The sequence below is a fragment of the Marmota flaviventris genome, assembly GCF_047511675.1.
Source record: "Marmota flaviventris isolate mMarFla1 chromosome X unlocalized genomic scaffold, mMarFla1.hap1 SUPER_X_unloc_1, whole genome shotgun sequence".
NCBI classification, from domain to species: Eukaryota; Metazoa; Chordata; class Mammalia; order Rodentia; family Sciuridae; genus Marmota; species Marmota flaviventris.
This window is the reverse complement of record NW_027287695.1, coordinates 263797-276627: the sequence shown is the minus strand read 5'-3', so window position 1 is coordinate 276627 and position 12831 is coordinate 263797. Positions and strand designations below refer to the sequence as shown.

General features: G+C 37.5%; 1 pseudogene; it reads right to left on the bottom strand.

The window, feature by feature from the left end:
- Positions 1-812: 812 nt before the first annotated feature.
- On the bottom strand, positions 813-1641 carry LOC139703725 (axin interactor, dorsalization-associated protein pseudogene; annotated as a pseudogene).
- Positions 1642-12831: the final 11190 nt, after the last annotated feature.

The following is a 12831-nucleotide window of genomic DNA, read 5'->3' as shown; positions in this document are numbered from 1 at the left end:
ATCAGTTGTCAGAAAAACAGCAGTTGTTCCTGCAGTACCTCATTAGCATCTGACCCAATTATTTTTAGATGACATGATTTAGAAGACATATAAACCCATCTAAGAATTTGTAATTATTCTGAGACAGATGGTTTCAATGTTAACCCTAAAATCATTATCAGAAAGAATAGCAATGTGATGTAGAAGAACAACTAATCAACATGACTGAAAATATGTGCACTTTCAGAAAAACAATCTGGTCATATGGAAAAAAAAATCACAGGTACAACCTGGTGAACATTCCCAAATAGGATATTGATCTGGTCAAGGCACACTATTTCTAAGCAGAATTATCAAATCAGGGTGAATTTAGACCACCTTTAAGGAACAGCCTATAAGACAGACCATAACTGGTCCAATTTCCCTTCAAAGCAATCTGGTACTATCCTACCCATTTCAATTCAAAGTTTGAAGTTAATTCAAGCCAAAAGACCATAGTGGAGCAAAAGTGAGCAAATGTGTCAACACTAGTACGTTCTTATTGCTGTATTAAGTTTGAAGATGAGCATACCTACCACAGCAGTATTGTTTCAGGAAGCAGGATAGGATCAGTGGTAAATTAGGAAAGACTATTAATTGCTCAATTAATAGAAAATTAAAAACCTGTTTCAAAATCTACAATAAGCCTGTATTTAAAGGAGTCATAATTATTACAACAGTGAGGTGCTGGGCTTTAGTTCTGTGGAACAGCTTTGCAGTGGACTCAGTGGCCTACAGGTATGGCTCACTTCCTGCCTCCTGAAGGGTGAATATGCTACACAGAGCTGTGATGGTTTCTACTGAGTGGTAAAATTCACAGAAATTCCACATTACTCATGTCAGAATCATTCCTTGTGCAAAGTTTGATGTAGATGAAGATAAAGTGGTTTGTGGGTCAATAACTGCAATTTCTTTCTTTTAGAAAGTCAATGGGTTTCTTGTGTAGTTCTATTCCATTGGCCCAGGTTTAATCTCATCCATCTCCATGAAAGCAAAACCACTTGGTGCTGGTAAACCTTTTTTTAGGCTTTTAGTGTTTGAATTCAAAGAAGCTAGCTGCGCCTTTGGTTAATTTTTCAATATGCTTCTGGAGCTCAATGTCCACATTAAAATGAACATATGTATCTTCTTTTCTTGAAGCCACAGGAGTATCTTGCACAGGAGTTAAATCTATGCCATTCAGATCCTTTATACTAACTGCTCCAGCACCACTTTCTTCTTCACCTTCTCCAAATTCCAATGCCTTTCCTCACCAGGTGCTAAAATTCTCCTTCATGGGACAGGCTGAACATCAAATGGAAATTCTTTATTGTACTTGAGAAAATTCTTTAGGATTGGTTCTAGCTTCTTCAGGTCTTCCAGTTTAAATTCTTCCTGGGTCTATGTGGATCCTAAAGCTTGCACTTCGCAATTCCAAGCTTGTTGCAATTTGGCCTATGGTTTTCTTTTGCTCTTCTGTGAATTCAGAATTGTTGTGTTGAGCTTGGGCCTCTTTTTGTAGATGTCTTGCTAATGTCCCATACTCGGCTATCACCTCTACAAGCTGGCTCCAAGAATCCAGTCGGCACCTGTCTGAAAACTGGTGCCCCAGCGCTGCAGGAGACTCCGGGTCACCTCCCACATGGCCGCTCCCCACCTGTTCTCTAACCCTAACCCTAACACAAATCCTAAGTCCAAACCAAACCCTAACACTAACACATACACTAACCTTAACCTTAAAATTAAACCTATAGCTAACCCTAAACCTAACACTAATCCTAAACCTAACCCTAACCATAATATTATCCTAACATTAAACCTAACCCTAAAAATAACCATAACGCTAACCCTAACCATAACCCTGACCCTAAACCTAAACCAAACACTAACCCTAACCTAACAGTAACCCTAACTCTAACACTAACCCAAACACTAACCCTAAACCTAACACTAACCCTAACACTAACCTTAAACCTAAACCTAATGCTAACCCAATGATTAACCATAACCCTAACTCAACCCTAACACTAACCCTAAACCTTACCCAAACCCTAACACTAATTCTAACCATAATCCCAAGCCTAATATTAACACTAACTCAAACCCTAAAACAAACACTAACCCTAACCCTAACCCTAACCATAATCTTAACTGTAACCCTAACCCTAACACTAACCCTAACCCAACCCTAACACTAACCATAATCCTAAATGTACCCCTAACTCTAACACTAACTCTAACCCTAACCCTAACCATAGGCCTTACCATAACCCTAACCCTAACACAAACACTAACCCTAACCCTAACACAAAACCTATCTGTAAACTTAAACCTAACCCTAACACTAACCCTAACCATAAACCTAACTCTAATACTAACCCTAAACCTTAACCCAACCCTTAACCTAACTGTAAAACTAACCCTAACAATAACCCTAATCAAAACCCTAACCCTAATCCTAACAAAAACCTTAAGTCTAACCCTAACACTAACCCTAATTTTAACACTAATACTAACACTAACAGTAACACTAACCCTAACCCTAAACCTAACAATAACCCTAACCCTAACACTAACACTAACCCTAACCCTACCCCTAACCAAAACACTAACACTAGCTCTGACTCTAAACCTTGCTGTAATCCTAACAATAAACCTAACCCTAATTCTAACCCTAAAAATAAACCTTATCCTATCTGTAACCCTTACACTAACCCTAACTCTGGCCCTAGCAAAAGCCTACCCCTAAACTTAAAACTAACACAAACCCTAAACCTAATCCTAACACTAAACCTAACCATAACCCTAACCCAAACCCAAACTCTAATTCTAACTCTAAAACTAATCCTAACCCTAACACTAACCCTAAGAAAAACCCTAAACCTAACCGTAAACCTAACTGTTACCCTAACACTAACCATAACCCAAACCGTGTTACAAATCCTAACCATTAACCTAAAACTAACCCTAACCCTCTCATCCTAACCATAACCCTAACACTAACATGAACCATAACACTAACCCTAACCCTAATACTAACCCTAACCCTAATACTAACCCTAACCCTAATCCTAACTATTACCTTAAACCGAACACTAACCCTAAACCTAACCTTAACCCTAACACTAAAACTAACACTAATCTTGACCCTATACCTAATCCTAACAGTAATCCTAACCCTAAACCTAATCATAACACTAATCCTAACACAAAATTTAACATTAACTTTAATCCTAACCCTATCCTAATCCTAACTGAAACCCTAACCCTAAAAATGAAACTAATCCTAAACCTAATTCAAACACTAAAACTAACCTTTATATAAACCCTAAACCTAACACTAAACCTATCCATAACAATTACCCTAACACTAACCTTAACACTAAACCTAAACCTAGTCCTAAACCTAACACTAACTTTAAACCTATCCCTAACCCTAACACTATAATAAACCCTAACCCTAACACAAACATTAACACTAAATATAACCCTAACCCTATCCCTCACCCAAAACCTAACCCTAACCTTAACACTCACCATAACCCTAACACTAACATGAACAATAATTCTATCCCTAACACTAACACTAAACCTAATCCTAACCGTTAACTTAAACATAACACGAACCTTAAACTTAACCCCAACCCTAAACCTATAAGTAACCCTAACACTAAACCTCACACTAACACTAAACATAAACCCAACCCTAAACCTAACCCTAAAAATGCCTAAACCTAACAGTAAGCAAAACATTACCCTAAGTCTAACCCTAACCCTAACACTAACCCTAAAATTAACCCTAACACTAACGCTAACACTAACATTAACCTTAACATTAACCCTAACCCTAACTATAACAATAAACCTCACCCAAAGCTAATCCTATGACTAATTCTAACTCTAAACAAAACCCCAAACCTAACACTAAACCTAAAACTAACCATAATCCTAACCCTAACACTCACAATAACCCTAACTCTACCCCTAACCCTAACATTAACTCTAAACATAATCAGAATTCTAACACTAAACCTAACCCTATGTTTAACCCTAAATATAACCCTAATCCTATCTGTAAACCTAACACTAACCCTAAACCTAACCCTTACACAAACCGTAACCCTAAACATAACCTGTTCCTAAACGTAACCCTTACCCTAAAACTAATCCTAAAACTAACCCTTACAATAAACCTAACCCTAACCATAACCCTAATACTAACACTAACACAAACACTAAACCTAAACCTAACCATAACCCTCACCCTATCACTAACCCTAAATCTACCCCTAACCCTAACACTAACATTAACTCTAACTCTAAACCTAATCATAATAATAACACTAAACCTAACCCTAATTCTAACCCTAAATATAACCCTAATCTTATCTGCAACCCTAACGGTAAGCCTAACCCTAACCCTTAAACATACCCTAACCCTAACCCTAACACTAACTCTAATTCTATATAACCCTAACCCTAACACTAAACCTAACACTAACCCTAACACTAACACTAAACCTAACCCTAAACCTAACCCTAGCCATAACACTAAACCTAAACCTAACTATAACCCTAATGCAAACACTAAAAGTAACCTTAATTTTAACCCTAACCCTAACCATAAACCTAAAACTAACATTATTCCTATCCCTAACCCTAACCCCAACACAAAACATAACACTAACACTAGCCCTAACCTAACCGTAACCCTTTCCCTAACCTTAACCCTATCATAATCCTATTCAAAACCCCAACCTAAACTATGACACTAATCATAACTGTAACCCTAACCATAAAACTAACCATAACCCTAACACAAAACATAACCCTAACACTTACCCTAACCCTAATCCTAAACCTAACAACAACCCTAATACAAAACAGGACCCTAAATTTTATCTAACCCTAACGCTTACGCTTACCTAGCCAAAACCAAAATCCGAATCCTAATGCTTACCCTAACAGTATCCTTAACCGTAACCCTAACACAAACCCTAACCTAACCACACCACTAAGCCTAACCCTCACCCAAACCATAATCCCAACACTAACACTAACCCTAAATCTAACCCTAACCCTAACCCTAACCCTAACAGAAAACCTAACCTAAACTATAACCCTAACCGTAACAATAAAACTAACACCAACTTTAACCATAAACCTTACCCTAATCTAACCCTAAAAAGAACCCTTAATCTAACCCTTTACCTAACCCTCACTGTAACCCTATCTCTAAACCTAACACTAACCCTAAACCTAACATTAACAGGAAGACTAAACTCCATTATAACCCTAAACCAAACACTAATGCTAACACTTACCCTAACCCAAACCCTAACACAAATCATAAGCCTAAACCTAACACCAACCACAAGCCTAAACCTAACAAGAACCCTAAAACTAACCCTAACCTCAACCTAACACTAACTGTAACCCTAACCCTAACACTCAACCTAACCCGAACCCTAACAATACCAATAACTTTAACACTAGCCCTAACCCTAACCTAACCTAAGCCTATACCTAAACTTAACCCTAAACCTAACAGTAACTGTAACCCTCTACATAACCCTATCAGTAACCGTAACACAAACCCTAAACCTAAACTTAACCCTAACCCTAATGCTAATCCTAAAACTAACCTTAACCCTAACTTTACACTAACACTAATTATAACCATAACCCTAAACCTAACCATCAACCTTAACCTAAACCTAAGCCTAAACTTAACACTAACTTTAACCATAAACCTAAACTAAACCTAAACCTAATCTTAACAGTAACACAAAACCCAATGCTAAACCACCAAATCTAAACTAACCATAACACTAACCCTAACCTAAAATTAACCCTAACCCTAACCCTATTACTAATTCTAACCCTAACCTTAAACCTAGCACTAACCCTACCCTAACCCTAACCCGAAGAGTAAAACTAACCCTAAACATAAACCTAACCCTATCATGAACTTTAACCCTTATCCTAAACCTAACGCTGACCCTAAACTTAACCCTAACACAAACCTTAACCCTAACCCTAAAACTAAACCTAAACCTCACCCTATCCCTATCATTAACCCTAATATTAACACTAAACCTAACCCTAAACGTAACCTAACCCTAATCCAAAGGCTATCCCTAACCCTTACACTAACAATAAACATAAACCTAAGCCTCACTCTCAACCTAACTCTAAACCAAACACTAACCATAACCCTAATCCTAACACTAACTTTAAACCTATCTATAAGCCTAACCCAAACACTAATGCTAAACCTAACCCTATCCCTAACACTAACCCTAACCTAACCCAATACCTAAACCCCAACCTAACACTAACCCTAACCGTAATCCTAACACGAACCCTAACCCAAACACTAAAACTAATCCCTAACCCTAACCCTAACCCTAAAACTAATCCAGACCCAAACCCTAATGCTAATTCTAAACACAACCCTAATCCTCAACCTAACCCTAACCCTAACCATAACCCTAACCCAAACCATAACACAAACCCTAAATCTAAATCTAACCCTGACATGAACCCTAACTGTAACCCTTACTTTAACCCTAACACTAACCCTTACTCTACCCATAAACCTAACACTAAACCTAACCCTAAGCTTAACTCTAACACTAACCCTAAACCTCATTCTAAACCTAACCCTAACCTAACACTAACCTTAAAACTAACCATAAACCTAAAACTAACCCTATACAAAACACTAATTTTAACACAAAACTTAACACTAAACAAAACACTAACCCTAATCTTAACCATAACACTAACCCTAACCCTAACACTAACATGAACACTAACTCTAACCTTAACCTAACCCTAAACCTAACACTAAACCTAAAGCTAACCCTAACCCTAAACCTAACACTAATATTTATCCTAAACCTAAGACTAATTCTAAACCTAACTCTGACCCTAACCATAACCGTAACCCTAACACTAACCTAACCCTAACCTTAATGCAAACCCTAAACCAAAGAATAATGGTTATTCTAACTTAACGCCAACCCTTAGCCATACCTAAACCTAACCCTAACACTAACACTATCACTATCCCTAACCCTAACCCTAACCCTAACACTACCCCTATCCACAATTCTAACCCTATCACTACCTCTAAACCTAACCATAACCCTAACAAGAACTCTAACCGTAAAACTAACACTAACCCTAAACAAACACTAAAACTAACCCTAACCCTAACCCTAAAAATATCTCTAATCCTAACCCTAAATATAATCCTAAACCTAAACCTAACCCTAATCCTAAATTTAACTCTAACCCTAACCCTAATTCTAACCATAATACAAACCTTAACCCTAAACCTAACACTAACCCTAATCCTAACCCTAAACTTAACCCTAATAATAACCCAAAATCCAACCCTAACTCCAACCCTAACTGTGACCCTAATTCTAAACCTAACCTGAACCCTAAGCCTAACCCAAACCCAGACACTAACCCTAACTCTAACCGTAATATTCATCCTAACACAAACCCTACCCCTAACCTTAAACCTAACACAAATCCTAACCCAACACCTACCCCTAATTGTAACCTTAAACCTAACACTAACCCTAAACCTAACACTAACCCTAAATCTCACCCTAACCCAAACACTAATCCTAACCCTAACTCTAACCATAACCATAACACTAATCCTAAATCTAACCCTAACATTAAAACTAATCATTACAATAACCCTATCACTAACTCGAACACGAACCCTAACTTTAATTCTAACCCTATCCCTAAAACAAACCCTAAACCTAACATAAACCTATCCATAACACTAACACTAACTCGAAACCTAACCCTAACCCTAAAACTAAAACTAACCCTAACTGTAACACTAACCCGAACCCTAACACTAAACCAAACACTAACCCTAACCCTAACCGTAAACCTAATCCAAACACTAACCAAAACCATAACCATAACCTTAACTTAACCCTAACGCTAACCTTACCTAACTCGAACCATAACCCTAACCCTAAACTAAACCTAACATTAACCCTAACCGTAACCTTCATATGAACCCCCAAAATAACCATACAATTAAACTTAACCCTATACCAAACCCTAACCCTAAACCTAACAGTAACCCTAAACCTAACATTGAAACTAACAATAAGCCTAACCCTAACATTAACACTAACTCTATCTCTACCCTACACATAACACATTCCCTAACCTAAAACATAACCTTTTCCCTAAACTAACCCTAACTCTAACACTTACATAACACTAATCCTAAACCTAATCCTAACACTAACCCTAACCCTAAATGTCACCTTAACCCTAAACCCAGCCCTAACACTATCGCTAACATAAAAGTTAACCTTATCCCTAACACTAAAGCTAACCCTAATCCTAACCTTAAAACTAACACTAACCCTAACTCTAACACCAACCATAACACGAAAACCTACACATATTTCTAAAACTAACCCTACCCCTAACACTAACCCCAAACCTAACCATACACCTAACACTAACCCTAAACCTAACCCTAAATCTTACCCTAACCCTAAAATAATCTTAAACCTAACCCTAATCCTAGTTTTTAATAAAACACTAACCCTAACCCTAATCCTGAAACAAACCCTTACTCTAAAACTAACCATATACATAACCCTAACCCTAATCCTAAACTAACACTAATCCTAAAACTTATGCTAACATTAACACTTACTGTAACACTAACCCTAATCCAAACACTAAGACTAACCCTAATTCTAACCCTTAACTTAAACATAAAACAAACCTTAAACTTAACCCCAACCCTAAATGTATAACTAACCCTAAGCCCTAACACTAACACTAACACTAACCCTAAACCTAACCCTAACCCTAAGACTAACACTAACAGTAACCATAATCCAAAAAATTACCCTAAGTCTATCCTTAAACCTAACACTAACCATAATATTAACCCTAACCCTAATGCTAACACAAACATTAACAGTCACACTAACCCTAACCCTAAAAATAAACCTCACCCCAAACCTAATCCTATGACTAATTCTAACCTTAAACATAAGCCAAACCTAAAACTAAACCTAAAACTAACCATAATCCTAACCCTAACACTAACACTAACCTTAACTCTACCCTTAACCCTAACACTAACATTAACTCTAACTCTAAACCTAATCAGAATTCTAACACTAAACCTAACCCTAAGTCTAACCATAAATATAACCCTAATCGTATCTGTAACCCTAACACTAACCCTAAACCTTACCCTAACCCTATCCCTAAACCTATTCCTAACCATAACCCTAACCCTAAAACTAATCCTAAACCTAACAATTACCATAAACTTAATCCTAACCATAACCCTAATACTAACACTCACACAAACACTAAACCTAAACGTAACCATAACCCTAACCCTATCACTGACCCTAAATCTACCCCTAACCCTAACATTAACATTAACTCTAACTCTAAACCTAATCATAATCGTAACACTAAACCTAACCCTAATTCTAATCTTAAATATAACCCTAATCATATCCGTATCCCTAACCCTAACCATTAAACATACCCTAACCCTAACCCTAACACTAACTCTAATTCTAACTAACACTAACCCTAACACTAAACCTAACACTAACCCTAATACTAACCCTAAACCTAACCCTAGCCATAACACTAAACCTAAACCTAACTATAAACCTAACACAAACACTAAAAGTAACCCTAATTTTAACCCTAACCCTAACCCTAAACCTAAACCTAACATTATCCCTAATCCTAACCCTAACCCCAACACAAAACATAACACTAACACTAGCTCTAACCTAATCCTAACCCTATCCCTAACCTTAACCCTAACATAATCCTATTCAAAACCCCAACCTAAACCCTGACACTAATTGTAACTGTAACACTAACCATAAAACTAACTATAACACTAACACAAATACTAACCCTAACACTTACCCTAACCCTAATCCTAAAGCTAACAACAACCCTAACCCAAATCATGACCCTACATTTTACCTAACCCTAACACTAACACTTACCTAACCAAAACTAAATCCTAATACTAACACTGACCCTAACATTATTCCTAACCGTATCCCTAACACAAACCCTAAACCTAACCATACCACTAGCGTAACCCTCACCCAAACCATAACCCCAACACTAACACTAACCCTAAATCTAACCCTAACCCTAACAGAAACCCTAACCCAAACTCTAACCCTAACCATAACACTAAACCTAACCCTTTCTTTAACCATAAAACTTACCCTAATCCAACCCTAAAAATAACCCTAAACCTAACCTTTAACCTAACGCTCACAGTAACCTAACACTAAACCTAACAATAACCCTATCCCTAACATTAACACGAACACTAAACCCGATTATAACCCTATACCAAACTCTAATGCTAACCCTTACTCTAACCCTAACCCTAACACAAACCATAAGCCTACACAAAACACTAAACCTAAGCCTAAACCTAAAACGAACCCTAACCCTAACACTAACACTAATCCTAAACTTATCCATAATGCAAACACTATAATTAACCATAATCCTAACACTAACACTAACCATAACCCTAAAACTTTGAAGAAACCTAACCCTTACCCTAACACTAACCCTAACCCTAATAATTACCCTAAACCTAACCCTAACCCTAATACTAACACTAACCCTAATCCTAAACCAAACACAAAACCTATCCCTAACCCTAACACTAATCCTAAACCTAACCCTAACCCTAAACCTAACCCTAACACTCACCCTAACCCTAACCCTAAACCTAACCCTATCTCTAACCCTAGCCCTAATGCTACAGCTAAAACTAACCCTAAACCTAAACCTAACCCTAATCCTAACCATTACCCTAACACTAACCCTAACAGTAACCCTAAATTTAACTCTATCCCTAAACCTAACACTAATCATAATCTATCCCAAATCCGAACACTAACCCTAACTCTAGACCTAATCCAAACACTAACACTAAACCTAACCATAACCTAACCCTAAAACTAACTCTAACCCTAACCATAACCATAACCATAACCCTAACCCTAACAATAACCCTAACACTAAACCTCACCGTAACCCTAACTATTCGCAACCTATCCCTAACCCTAAACATATCACTTATCGTAACCCTAACCCTAACCCTCAACGTAACTCTAACCCTCATCCTAAACTTAAATCTAACACTAACCCAAACCTAAAACTAACACTAACCCTAACCCTACCCCTACCCATACCCCTACCCCGTAATCCTAATCCTTATTTTATCATAACCATAACCGTAACCATAACCTTAACCATAAATCCAACTCAAACCCTAACATTAACCCTAACACTACCCATAACCCTAACCCTAACACTAACACTAACATTAACACTAACCCAAGTTGTAAAAGTAACTCTAACCCAAACCCTAAATCAAACCCTAAACTTAACCCTAAAACTAAAACTATCCCTAAACCTAAATTTAACTGTAAAACTAATCCTAACCCTATCCCTAACCCTAAACATAACTCTCACACTAAATATAAACCTAACACGAAAACGAACCCTAAACCTAACCCTAAACGTAACACTAACACTAACTCTAACCCTATCCCTAACACTAAAACTAACACTAGCACTAACCCTAACAATAACTTTAAATCCAACCAAATACCTTACACTAAACCTAACCCTAAACCTAACACTAACACTAACACTAACACTAACACTGACCCTAACAGTAACCCTTACCCTAACACCAACCCTAATGTAACCCTAACCCTAACTCTAACTCTAACAAAAAACCTATCCCAAACCCTAACCCTAACCCTAAACCTTACCTATCCCTAACCCTAAACCTAACACTAAACCTAACAGTATCCCTAATCCATATGTTAAAACTAACAGTTACCCCAATGCTAAGACTATCACTAACCCTAAACATAACCCTAACTCTAAACCCTAACAGTAATGTTAACCCTAACCATAACCCTAACCCTACTGTAACCCTAAAACTAACCTTAACCCTAAACCTAAGCCTCACTATAACCCTAATCCTAACCATAACCCTACCCTAAACCTAAACCTTACCTAAACATAACCCTATCCCTAATTGTAACCATAACAATAACCCTAACCCTAAACCAAACCCAAACCCTAACCCTAATCCTCACCCTAACCCTATTCCTAAACCTCACACTAGCACTAACCCAAACTCTCGCACTAAACCTAAACCTAAATATAACCCTAACACAAACTGTAATGCTAAACCTCATGCTAACCCTAACCCTAACACTAACCCTAACACTAACCCTAAACCTAACAATAACCGCAACTCTTACAATAACACGAACTCTCACCCTAACCTTAACCTAACCTAACCCTAAGCAAACCCTACCACTAACTCTAACCCTAACACTAAACCTAATCCTAAACCTAACTCTAGCCGTAACACTAACCCTAACCCTAATCATAAAACTAATCTAACACTAACCCTCACTCTAACTCTAACCCTCATGCTAAACCTAAACCTAACACTTACCATAATCCTATTCCTAACACGAACCCAAACATTAACCTTAACCTGAACCTATCCCAAACACTAACCTTCATCGTAACACTATCTCTAACCTTAACACTAGCACAAAACCAAAACCAAAACCTATCCTTAACCTAACCCTAAACACAACCAACACCCCAAGCCTAACCCTAACCCTAACACTTACCCTAAACCTCACCCTAACAATAACCATTTACCTAACACTAACCTTAAAGCTAACGTAGCACTATCCCTAACCCTAATACTAAACCTAA